The sequence below is a fragment of the Camelus bactrianus genome, chromosome 9, assembly GCF_048773025.1.
Source record: "Camelus bactrianus isolate YW-2024 breed Bactrian camel chromosome 9, ASM4877302v1, whole genome shotgun sequence".
Taxonomy (NCBI): domain Eukaryota; kingdom Metazoa; phylum Chordata; class Mammalia; order Artiodactyla; family Camelidae; genus Camelus; species Camelus bactrianus.
This window is the reverse complement of record NC_133547.1, coordinates 42,367,613-42,381,485: the sequence shown is the minus strand read 5'-3', so window position 1 is coordinate 42,381,485 and position 13,873 is coordinate 42,367,613. Positions and strand designations below refer to the sequence as shown.

General features: G+C 38.8%; 1 long non-coding RNA gene across 1 annotated transcript in view; it reads right to left on the bottom strand.

Annotated features, from left to right (window-relative positions):
- LOC141578627 (uncharacterized) overlaps window positions 1–10,513 on the bottom strand; it is an 83,459-nt gene extending 72,946 nt beyond the window's left edge. Inside the window, exon 1 of the long non-coding RNA XR_012509176.1 lies at window positions 10,470–10,513. This is a non-coding gene — a long non-coding RNA (uncharacterized LOC141578627). The remainder of the gene's footprint in view (window positions 1–10,469) is intronic.
- Window positions 10,514–13,873: the final 3,360 nt, after the last annotated feature.

The window sequence follows — 13,873 nt, the reverse complement described above, 5'->3', positions numbered from 1 at the left end:
AACTTGACCTAATTTCAAGACTTACTAAAATAAAAAGCTACAGTAATGATAGACAAGGTAGTAGTGGCATTAGAATGGACAAACAGATCAGTGTGACAGACCAGAGTCCAAAAATAGACCTCCACATGCATACCATACATTAATTTTAACCAAATAACCAAAGGAATTCAGTGAAGGAAGAAAAAGGTTTCCAATAAAAAGTGCTGGAACAACTGGGTATCTGTGGGAGAAAAAAATTGAACACCAACTACCCCTCAACTTCACTGCGTATTATACAAAAATTAATTTGAGACATATCATAGGCCTAAATGTGAAAGCTGAAATTCTAAATCTTTCAGAAGAAAACAGGTAAATATCTTGGTAGCCTGGGGGCAGAGGAATGGGAGGTCAGGAAAAATTTTTCACATAGGACACAAAAAGCACCAACTGTAAAAACAGAAACAAAACAGTGGATATGGGACGTCACCAAAATTTAAAACTCAGCAATAAAAAAGTATCAACTGAATACATACAACAGTAACACAGAGGAGACTCACAGATAAAATGTTGAGTGAAAGAAGCCAGACACAAGTAGTGCATATTATACAATGTGTTTATAAATTTCAAGAACATAGAAAACTAATGTATACTGACAGAAATAAAAATAGTCATTGCATTGGGCAAAGAGGACTGGGGGACTAACTGCAAAGCGTACCAAGGGAATTATCTTGGGCAACAAAAATGTTCTTTAACTTTCCCTGGATGAAAGTTACAAGGATGTATAAATTTGTAAACTTCATTCAGCTCTACATTAAAGATCCTATGTGAAGTATACTTCAATAGAGCACAGTTTAAAAATAAATCGTTTTGCAAGTAATATATCTGGTAAAAAGGATTTGTACCCAGAATATATAGAGAACTCATCCAACTCAAAAATAAAAAGACAATCCAATTCAAAAATGGGCAAAGGATTTGTAGTACATTTCTCAAAGCCAACAAATACATAAAAAGATGCCAAGAAACACATAAAAAGATGCTCAATATCATTAGTCATTAGAGAAATGGAAATCAAAACCACAATGAGATATCACCTCACACTAATTAAATGGCTATTATCAAAAAAACCCCAGAAAATGACAAGTGTTGGTGAAGATGTAGAAGAATTGGAACCCTTCAGCACTGTTGATGCAGCCACTATGGAAAACAGTATGACACTTTCTCAAAAAATTAAAAGTAGATTTATATATGATACAGCAACCCCATTTCTGGGCACATACCAGAATAACTGAAAAGAGAGTCTTGAAGAAATATTTGTATGTCCATGTTCACAGCAGTGTTATTCACAAAGCCAAATGGCAGAGGCAACCCAAGGGTCCATCGACAAGTGCATGGACAAATAAAATGCGGTGTATATACAATGGAATATTATTCAACCTTAAAAAGAAAGGAAATTCTGACACATGCCACATGGATGAACTTTAAGGACATTATGCTAAGTGAAATAAGCCAGTCACAAAAAGACAAATACTGCAGGATTCCATTAATACAAGTAACTAGAGTCATCAAATTCATAGACAGAAAACAGAATGGTGGTTGAAGGGAGGGGAGAATGGGCATAGTTTCAGTTTTGCAAGGTGGAGTTTTGGAAATTGGTTGCACCACAATGTGAATATACTTAACACTAATGAACTATATTACTTAAAAATCATTACAAAGATAAATTTTATGTTTTATTTTACCACAACTAAAAACAAAAATTAAAAAAGAGGGGAAAAACCTATTTCAACATTTTAAAACAAACCACATGAGACACTACTTTATACTCATTACAATGGCAAAAATAATAAAAATAACAAGTGTTGGATAGCACCCAAAGTAATAAAATACCTAGGAATAAATCTAACCAAGGAGGTGAAAGACTTATACATGGAAAATTATAAAACACTGATTAAGGAAATTAAAGAAGACTTTAAAAAATGGAAAGATATCCCATGCTCCTGGATTGGATGAATCAATATTTTTTAAATGGTCATACTGCCCAAGGCAATCTACAGATTTAATGCAATCCCTATCAAATTACCCAGAACATATTTCACAGAACTAGAACAAATCATAATAAAATTTATATGGAACCACAAAAGACCTAGAATTGCCAAAGCATTACTGAAGAAAAAGAAAGAGGCTGGAGGAATAACCCTCCCAGACTTCAGACAATACTACAGAGCTACAGTGATCAAGACAGCATGGTATTGGTACAAAGACAGACATATGGACCAATGGAACAGAATAGAGAGCTCAGAAATGAACCCACAAACTTTCGGTCAACTAATCTTCGACAAAGGAGGCAAGAACATACAATGGAATAAAGACAGTCTCTTCAGCAAATGGTGTTGGGAAAATTGGACAGCAGCATGTAAATCAATGAAGCTAGAACACTCCCTTACACCATACACAAAAATCAACTCAAAATGGATCAAAGACTTAAATATAAGACAAGATACAGTAAACCTCCTAGAAGAAAATATAGGCAAAACATTACCTGACATACATCTCAAAAATGCTCTCCTAGGGCAGTCTACTCAAGCAATAGAAATAAAAGCAAGAATAAACAAATGGGACCTAATGAAACTTGTAAGCTTCTGCACAGCAAAGGAAACCATAAGTAAAACAAAACGACAACCTATGGAATGGGAGAAAATTTTTGCAAACTATGAAACCAACAAGGCTTGATCTCCAGAATATATAAGCAGCTCACATGACTTAATAAGAAAAAAACAAACAACCCAATCCAAAAATGGGCAGAAGACCTAAACAAGCAATTCTCCAAGGAAGAAATATAAATGATCAATAGGCACATGACAAAATGCTCAATATCACTAATTATCAGAGAAATGCAAATCAAAACTACAATGAGGTATCACCTCACACCAGTTAGAATGGCCATCATTCAAAACTCCACAAATGACAAATGCTGGAGAGGCTGTGGAGAAAAGGGAACCCTCCTACACTGCTGGTAGGAATGCAGTTTGGTGCAGCCACTGTGGAAAACAGTATGGAGATTCCTCAAAAGACTAGGAATAGACTTACCCTGTGACCCAGGAATCCCGCTCCTGGGCATATATCCAGAAGAAACCCTACTCCAAAAAGACACCTGCACCCCAATGTTCATAGCAGCACTATTTACAATAGCCAAGACATGGAAATAGCCTACATGTCCATCAACAGATGATTGGATAAAGAAGAAGTGGTATATTTATACAGTGGAATACTATTCAGCCATGAAAACTGACAACATAACGCCATTTGGAGCAACATGGATGTCCCTGGAGAATGTCATTCTAAGTGAAGTAAGCCAGGAAGAGAAAGAAAAATACCACATGAGATTGCTCATATGCAGAATCTGAAAAAAAAAAAAAACATACATACAAAACAGAAACAGACTCAGACATAGAATACAAACTTGTGGTTGCCAGGGGGACAGGGGGTGGGAAGGGAGTAGGATTTCAAAATGTAGAATAGATAAACAAGATTGTACTGTGTAGCACAGGGAAATAAAAACAGGATCTTGTGGTGGCTCACAGCAAAACAGAATGTGACAATGAATGTATGTATGTTCATGTATAACTGAAAAATTGTGCTCTACACTGGAATCTGACACAACATTGTAAAATGACTATAACTCAATAAAAAAAAGTTTAAAAAAAATAACAAGTGTTGGAAAATCTGAGGAAAAAGTTGGAACATACACTGCTTGGTAGTTTCTCAAAAAGTTAAAACATAGTTACCATATGACCCAGCAACTGCACTTCTTAAGTATATACTTAAGACAAATGAAAGCATATGTTCACACAAAAACTTGTACACAAATGTTCATAGCAATTTTACTCATAATAGCCAAAAAGTATAAAAAACCCAAATGCCCATCAACTGATGAACAAATAAACACAATGTGATATACCCATACAATGGAATATTATTCAGCCATAAAAAGGAATTAAGTGCTATAATATGGGTGATCATGCTAAGTAAAAGAAACCAGACACAGAAGTTCACATATTGTATGATTCCACTTATATAAAATACCCGGAAGACAAATACATAGAGACTGGAAGTACATTAGTGGTTGCCAGGGGATAGGAAAATGGGGGAATTGGAATTAACTGCTAATCATTTGGGGGTTTGGGGAGTGGGAGGGATATGGAAATGATAGTGGTAATGGTTGCACAGCATGATGAAAATACTAAAAACCACTTAAGTGTACACTTTAAAACGGTGGATTTTATGTTATGAGGATTATATCTCAAAAAAACAAAAAAAAAACTGAACCTCTTTGGTTTCACTGAATTTGTCAGTGAAAACACAACAGAAACTTATTTTTCTTATTTTCTAGATAAAATATTTGAGCAATATTTAACCAGCATCAGTAATAAATTTCCAATTTTGTATTTACAAAATCCCCCCTGCTTTTTTTATAGTAGTATTTCTTATCCTAATCTCTAATTTCTCAAGTTGAAATTTTTCCGAGTTTGCAAATAACTGTAAGGTATTTCTCTAAGGCAGCCTACCTTGCACTGTCTCTAATAGTTCTCAACCTTTAAAACAGAAATGTGAAGTAATGGGGATTTGTACAATAAAATAAAAAACCACTAGAGGGCACTGTATGCCCGCTGGTTTGCAGTAAAGATTTCTGTCCAGAAAAACTTTTTGCCTTAAAGATTATGTTTCAACAGTAGTCCAGAAAGCTGTCTATTCATCTGGTCAAACCATTTATTAGCTGAGTGGCTTGAGGAAACTCTTTCAGCCTCTGGGTTTCAGCTTCCACATCTGTAAAATGTGGGGAGCTGGCTACATGATTTCAAAGTTTCTGCCAACTCTAAAATTCTTATCTTGTGCTGCTTTAAAACCAGGATGACATCTGCAAAAACAGTAAGAATTGTACCAGCTTTATTTTTTATCATTTTTCTAGCTCACTCAAATAGCTTCCTCTTGCCACCTTCCCTATTTCTGTATTTCCATTTAACCAGCTTAGATGCTCTTGGGATCTTTCTCTCTTACACACTCTATACTGACAACTTGCAAAAGCACGATACATAAACACTCTCATAGCATATTCCCAGTTTTACCAATCACTTTCTCTTTAGATTCTCCTGACAAGTTCAGCTGTAGGTACTATCTCCAATGTGCCTGGTGAGGAAACAGAGGCCTGGAAAAGTTCGGTGAATTGTCCACATAAACACAGCTAGTAAGTTATAGGACCTGGCCTTCCAACTCCAAAGCCCGTGCTCTTCCTGTACAATATCTGCTGTCAGTGGGAAGACAGAGGTCGTGTGGGGCCTGAAGTATACACACTTTTGCTGTCTGTATTAGTTTTCTATCACTGCTGTAACAAATTAACACAAATTCAGTGGTTTAAGACAATAAATTCATTATTTTACAGTTTTATAGGTCAGAAGTACAACACAGGCCTCTTTGGGCTGAAATCAAGGTGTCATGAGAGCCATGTTCCCTCTGGAGGCTCTAGAGAAGTCTGTTTCCTTGCCTGTCCCAACTTCTAGAGGCCACCTGCATTCCTCGGCTGCTGTCCCCTTTCCTCCGACTTCAAAGCTAGCAAAAGCAGGTCAAGTCCTCACACTGCATCACTCTGACCTGTTTGCCTACCCTCTTCCACTTTTAAGGACTGTTTTTTGGGGAAAACTAAACTGAAGTCATTTTTCTTTTTGTCTTTTTTTCTTTTTTTTGAAGTTACAATGTGTCAATTTCTGGTGTACAGCATAATGTCCCAGTCATGTATATATATATATATATTCATTTTTATATTCTTTTTCACTAAAGGTTATTATAAGATATTGAATATAGTTTTTAAGGACTGTTAATTACACCAGGCCCAGACAATCTCCCTATTTTAGGGTCAGCTGACTAGCAAATTAACAAATTCCATCTGCAACTTTAATTCCCCTTTGTCATGTAATGTAACATATTCACAGATTCCAAGGATTAGGACATGGACATCTTGGGGGGGTGGATGGCTTCTGACTATCACAATGGCCCTCTTTATGATATGCAAACTTACAATTACAAAATTAGACATGATCCTCTTAACACAAAGAGGAAACTGTTTCTCCATGTTTATTTATTTGGTTTATTTACTGAGGTAAATTCATACAACATGACGTTAACCATCTTAGAGTACACATGAAATTAGTACATTCGCAATGTTGCACAGCCACCATCTATATCAAGTTTCAAATCCATTTTCCTTACCCTAAAAGAAAACTCCATATCTATTAAGCAGTCACTCCCCCAGCCCCTGGCAACCACTAATCTCCTTTCAGCCTCTATGGATTTACCAATTGTGGAAATTTAACAAAATAGAATCATGCAGTTTCTGACCTTTTTGTGTCTGGCTACTTACAATTTGAGACCTTTTGTATCTGGCTACTCTCACTTAAATCAATCTTTTCAAGGCTCATCCATGTGTAGCATGTACCAGTATTCCATTTTTATTTGTGGCCAAATAACATTCCATTGTATGGCGATACTGCATTTGTTAGATCATGCATCTAATGATGCACATCGGGCTGTTTCCAACCTTTGGTTACTGTAAATGGTGCTGCTATGTACATTCCTATACAAGTATGTGTTTGAATACCTGTTTTCAATTCTTTGGGTATATATTTAGAAGTAGAATTGCTGGGTCATATGGTAATTCTAAGTTTAACTTTTTGAGGAACCAACAAACTGTTCCATAGTGGCTGTACCATTTTATACTCCCACGAGTAATGTGCAAGTTTTCAAATTTCTCCACACTCTTGCCAAGACTTAGTTTCCTTTAAAAAAATTGTTATTATAGCCACGGGAGTAGAGTAGCATCTTGTAGTTGTGATTTGCATTTCTCTAATGACTAATGATGTTGAGTATCTTGAAGCATGCTTGTTGGTCACTTACACACCTATTCAAAACTTTGTTCATTTTTTAATTGGTTGTCTTTTTGTTTTTGAGTTCTAAGAGTTCTTCACATGTTCTGGATATCACACCGTGATTTGCATATATTTTCTCCCATTCTGTAGGTTGTCTTTTCCCTTTTTTTGTAATGTCCTTTGATGCACAAAAGCTTTTAATTTTGAGGAAATCCAATTAATCTTTTTTGTTGTTGTTGCTCCTCTTTTGGTATTGTATCTAAGAATCCATTGTCAAATCCAAGGTCATTAAGATTTACCCATTTTTACCCATGCTTTCTTCTGAAATTTTCATAGTTTAGCTCTTACTTTGGTTGTTGGTTAATCCATTTTGAATTAATTTCTGTATATGGCATAAGGTAGCAGTGCAACTTCATTCTTTGGCATATGGATATTCAGTTGTCCCAACATCATTTGTTGAAGAAACTTCTCTTTTCCCATTGAATGGTCTTGGCATTCTTTTGGAAAATCAATTGGCCCTAGATTTACAAGTTCATTTCTGAACTTTCAATTCTGTTCTCTTGGTCTATATACCTATCCTTATGCCAGTACACCATTGTTTTGATCATTGCAACTTTGTAATAAGTTTTGTAACAAGGAAGTGTGAGTCCTCCAACATTGTTCTCTTTTAATACTCTTTCGAGTATTCAGAGTCCTGTGCAATTCCATACGAATTTCCACTTTTGCACAAAGTGCTGTTCGAATTTTAATAGTGATTGCTTTCAATCTGTAGATCAAGCTGGGTAGCACTGCCATTTTAACAGGTATTCCAATCCATGAACATGAACGTCTTTACATTCATTTAGGTCTTCTTCAGTTTCTTTCAGCAAACATTTTCTAGTTTTCAGTGTGCAAGTCTTTCACTTTTGTGTAGTAAGGAATTTGGCCTCATCTAAAGAGAGGTCAGGCCTTTGCCCTAGCTCCTGGGAGGTGATCTCTACACCCTTGCAATTTCCCAAGTGATAGGAAGGGTCATGATGGGTCCCTAAGACCAACTCTGAGAGTTTATCCTAATAAGGTGTCTCAGGGTGAGCCGCTTCATAGTTTATGTTAATGAAATGACTCAGGATAGGGCTGGCAATGTCCAAAAAGGCCAACAATGTGATTGAAGAGGTAGGGCTTTATGTCACGTGATAACAGCCCAACTTGGGGAGGGGGTGGAGCTGGAGAGTTTAATTCAATCACATGGGCTATGACTCATGCTAAGTAAGGAAGCTTCATAAAACATTGGATAACCAGGGCTTGAGTGAGCATTCCCAGTTGGCAATACTCTTTAAGCACTGTCACACATCCCAGCTGAGAGGAGGGAACAGCACTCAGGACCCCACCTGGAAGGGACAAGCAGAACTCCACGTCTGGGCCACTCTCAGATTCCGCCCTCTGCTACTCGTCCAGGGCCTGACTCCAGTGTATCCTTTTTTCTGTAATAAATATGACTGGATATAATAGTTTTCAGTGCATTCTATGAGTCTTTCTAGCAAATTATTGAGCCTGAGGGTGGTTGTGAGAACACCTAAATTTGTGGCCAGATTGTCTGAAGTCAGGGTGTCCCTGGAGACCCTCAATCCTGCAGCTGGTATCTGAAGTAAAGACAGTTTTGTGGGAAGTGTTTCTTCAGACAGTACAGCTGCCTAAACTCTTTGCAACCTCTTAGCTAAATCTATCCCTAGGTATTTTATTCTTTTGGACGTTGTTGTAAACAGAATTGTTTCCTTAATTTCTTTTTCTATTTACTTGTTTTTAACAAATACTTATTCAGCACTTGCTATACGCTAGGCTCTGTTCCATGTGCTTCACAAACACTAATTTATTCCCCCAGCAAACCTCACTAGGTACTTTGTTGGAAACTGAGCAGTCTGGCTCCTGAGTCCATATTCTGAACCCACTATACTGCTGCTTTGGGAGCCTTCTTTGAGAAATTTCCCAGGAATCATTTATCTGCCTTTTCACATTGCCATTCCCTAGTACAGGCCCTTTTAAATTCACACCTGAGCGAGTCTCCCACAGTCTCCCTAACTCAACTATCTACCACCTACCCTGAATTCTGCTGTCACTCTAATAATCCCAAAGCACTGCTGTTCTAAGTCCTGGCCACCCTAGTAACCTGAAATGTCTTCATTTTCTGCATTTACAAAGGTAAAAAACAATTACTGCCCATAAGCAGTACTTGGCCATGGATTCTGCAATGTCTTCTACTAACACTTTGCTGTGAGACAGAGGCAGAGTGGGCAAGAGGAAAGCACAAGGGCGCTCTCAAGACCTGATTCCAAAACCCCACTCCTCCTCAATCTCAGGTTATTCATTTTGCAAAACAGAAACTGTAAGGCCTACTCTTAGAGCTGTTGTGAGAATTAAGTAAGTGAACGTGTGTGTGTGTCGGCTCTGTCATGCAATGGCTAGCACACTGGGCCTCTGAGTGAGTGTGCAGGTGGAGTGGTAGGACAGGTCCTGGCCTGAGGAAATGCTCAAGAAATGTGGGTTGATTTGGATCTCAGTCGCCCCAAAGAACTTCTAAGTTCTTTGAAGGCAAAGGCCTTGACATACTTTTTTGGTATTTCTAAAGTCGAGATTATTTTAATCACTTTAACAGATACACTATGGTGTCTGGACTTGCTCAAGAACCATGGCTTTTATAACAAAATCAGGCTCTGAAGTCTAACTTCAAATGTTGGCCACTAAAAGGTCAGCGACCTCTGTGAAGTTAATCTCTCTGAGCCTCAGGCCCTTTATTTATTATTAAAAAAAAAAACTATTAAGTACCTACTACACAGGATCTTGAAGATTCAGGAGAAGTGCTTAATCAACACCCACTCCCCCAAATTGCCAGTTATAATTACATCCTGTCCCAGACATTCAGCGTCCACAAAAATTTGGCCTCTCTGCATCTTCATTTCTTCATGTTTCTGACACACACATACCCTCCCCCTTTGGCCCAATCTTGTCACCCTCTGACCTGCTCTTTTCTCCCGACTTCTGTGTACCATTCCTAAAAGACTATCAAAATCCTCCTAAATGAGGTCGGTCCTATTACTGCTGCTATTTTAGAGAACAAGAAACAGGCGCTGAGGGTTTGCGTGACTTCCCCCAAGTCACTGAACTTAAGCGGCGAGGCCACAGCCCTCTCTCTACACCGCTGACCTTCCTGGGTTCGAGGTGCACCTGCGACCATTCAAGGCCCGCCCAGCCCCCCACGTCCAGTCACATTCCGGGTCTCCGCGCGCCCATCGCCCCCCACACCTGACTCAGGCCCCTGGCGAGCACGCCCCGTCCGTCCTTGGTGGCTTCTCCCTTTTCTCCGCCAGAGACTGACGATGAGGACGAGGCTCGGCGTCCCGCAAGTGTGTAGGGCACCGGGAGGTTTTGCGGGAACACCTGGCCTGGCCGGGACCGGAGCCGAAGCCGGCGGCCGCGCGGCGACCACCCCGGTGTTAGCGCGGACGTTGTCGGGGTAGACGGGGGCGACGGCGGGGAGGTCCGACTCCGCCCCCTGCGCGCACGCTCCGCCCCCGCCGGGTATAAGGCAGCAGCGCCCACCTGTCGGAACAGTGTCCAGCGACTCCCACGGCGAGCGGGGCGCGTGGTGCCGAGGGGAGCTCCGCCCCGCGCCGCCCCGTCACGTCACGCTCACGCGGCGCCGCGAGCCGCGCGCAACGGTTAGTTGGTAACAGCTGGCTCCGCGCTCGGCGCGGACCCCGCGGTGCCCTGGCCGGTCGGGCGGGGTCAGAGGGAGACGGGAGCCGAGCTTGGTCTCCGGGGGATGGGGGTCGGCCCGGCGCAGGCATTGTGGCCACAGTAGCGGCCTTACCAGGAGTGGCTGGTGAAACAGGTGTGGGCAGGTGTCCCAATCACCCGCTCGGGGAGAGGCGCGAGGTCATGGCGACCTGGGGGAAATCGCTTCATCCCCGCGGGGGATGCTTGCCCGCTGTAGGAGTAATGACTTGGGCTGTAAAATCAAGTAGGCTTGATTCACCTCAGCCTCAGGATCTCTTGGCCAGGTTGTGCCTCAGCAGGGGAAGGGGAGTGATTTGGGGCAGGAGGTTTTGTTTCAGGCTTTGTAACCTGCCACCTGTAACCTTCTAATCTTTAAACTCTGTGTTTTAATTTTACCTGTGATTCATCCTAACTGAATTTTCCCTCATTCTTGAGTCTCCGTAACTTTGCTCTGCCCATAGAAATTCCCCTTTAACCTCAAATCCTACCATCCCTGTGCACCGTTGTATTTTATGTATTATGTGAATCTTTAGGTTTATTATTTTTGCTTATTTTCTCTCTATTGTAAGTTTCTAAGGTAATAGCTGTCTTTGTAGTTCCCATAACGCGTAGTTAAATGGAATAGTGTGTCTTGAACAACTTTTTGGGTAATGATCCGTGGAATACTCTTTTCTTGTGGATCCAGTAACATCAGTTACATTGCTTAAATTAGCCCCAGACCTTGTCTTCAGTAACTCTAAGATGCAGGCCTTTGTCATCCCAATTGCCAGTAACCCCCGTAGGGGTTGATGACTCAGGTTTGGAATTCCGGATCTGCAAATTAGAAATGCACATGTTTACCTGCCTCTGTTGTGATTGCACCTTGCTGATGTTTCTGGTTTGTCATTTAGAAAACAGCCCGGAAGAGGAGCAGATTAGCAATTTACTGCCTTTTTTTTTTTTTAAGAAAGTGAAATAGATTGTTGAAATTACTGTAAGTGTATTATTATAAAGTGATTTTTATTTTCACTGACAGTATATCAACTTGTATTGTCAGCATTTAAAGACTCTTAAGTTTTACGTATAATCGTATTTTAAGGTAACAGTATTTCAGTTTTGATACTTATTTAGTGTCCAGAAATATCCTTTAAAACAACTTTGCAAATAACCATTTATCTGTGCTTACTGTAAGCAATGCTTATGTTAGACAAACAATGCTCAATTTATTAGTCTTTTGTGGATTATCAGGTACTGTACAAAAACAAGACTTTGTTACTTCTTTGCAGAAATGGGCTCAGATGTAGCAGTAATAATCATGTCCAGACTCAATCAGTCATGGATGTTAAGCAATTACGTATACAGGGAATTTAACTGTCTTGAGTTTGGGATGAAAAGTTTAAGAATGATGAGTAAAACTGAGGTAAAATTTTAGTCTTTAGTCATCAAAACCTATGAGATACTTTTACATAAAACCAACTACAAACTATGAAACTATTAAATATTATGAAGCTGATTATAGTGTTAAATATTTCAATGAGTAGTTCAGTTCATACTTCTTATTTCAAAAAAAGGAAAAACAACTTTCTCTGCTGTCTTTCTCTTTGTGACTGTTTTCCCAACTTGGCCTTAAAAAACTAGGTGTGAAGTGGATAAGAAGCAGTGGTATACTAGCATTTCTGTTCAAAAGGAGTAATGTGGACAACCATAACCCTAACTCCATACTTGTTTGTTATTTTAAAGTAGCCAGTACGTTTCTTCTTCAAACCCTGGGACAAAATCAGTGATATATTAATAAATAAACATAATATATTTAGGTTTTGACTTGAAGGGTCTCTGTTTTTTTTAATTGAAGTATAGTTGATTTACCATGTTGTGTTAGTTTCTGGTGTTCAGCAAAATGATTCAGTTATAACATATCCATTTATTTTTTCTCATTTTCTTTTCCATTATGGTTTATTACAGGATATTGAATATAGTTCTCTTACTATACTGTAGGATCTTGTTATTTATCTATTCTATATATAGTAGTTTGCATCTGCTAATCCCAAAGTCCTAATTTATCCCTCCCCCACTCCCTTTCCCCTTTAACAAAGTTTGTTTTTTATGTATGTAAGTCTCTTTCTGTTTTGTAAATAAGTTCCTTTATATCATATTTTAGATTGCACCTATAAATGATATCACATGGTATTTGTCTTTCTCTTTCTGCTTTACTTCACTTAATATGATAATCTCTAGGTTCATCCATATTGCTGCAAATGGCATTATTTCATCCTTTTTATGGCTGAATAGTATTCCATTGTGTATATATACTCCATCTTCTTTATCCAGTGATCTGTCAATGGACATTTAGGTTGCTTCCATGTCTTGGCTATTGTAAATAGTGCTGCTGTGAACATTGGAGTGCATGTATTTTTCAAATTAGAGTTTTGTACAGATGTATGTCCAGGAGTGAGATTGCTGGATCATATAGTAACTCTATTTTTAGTTTCTAAAGGAAACTCCATACTGTTTTTCCAAAATTTACATTCTTGGAAGGCCTACTTTGGATTGCTGCAATAAATATTCATAGATTATAATTTAGAATATAATCTGGAATTCTACTAAGCAAAACTCTCCTGTAGAGTGTAAAGGACTTCAAAGGACACGGTCTCTACCTTCCCTTTCTTCACTTTTACTTCAGATTTTTATGTCCTTTTTAAAATGAGAAGAAAATGAGTCTGTATTTAGATATCATGCCAAAATAAGAAATTTCAAATAACAAAGACAGAAATTTGTTTATTTGGCAGAATTGTGTTGAGACCCTGTTTGGGTTTTGAGATTTTTTAATCCATAATTTTTCTTTTTAATGAATGTATTTTATTCACTTTATTTTTCTTTCTGAATCTTTTTCTTCCTGTAGATACTTGCAGTTTTAAACTTAATTTTGACACTGTGGAATAAGGTTTTTAATACAAGACTGTTATTAAGACTGATGAGACAGTTCTTGGCAACCAAAAGTTGGGACCTTTAAAAAACAAATTGTGAGCGGGGGAGAGTATAGCTCAAGTGGTAAGTGCATGCTTAGCGTGCACGAGGTCCTAGGTTCAATCCCCAGTACCTCCCCTAAAAATAAATAAACGTAATTACCTGCCCCCCGCCAAAAAATAAAAACAAGAACAAACAGAAAAGCAAATTGTAAGAAATCATAGCTGGCAACTAACGTCAAAATTTAATCACATTCAACAAGGATTGTATTACCTGTTCCAGTT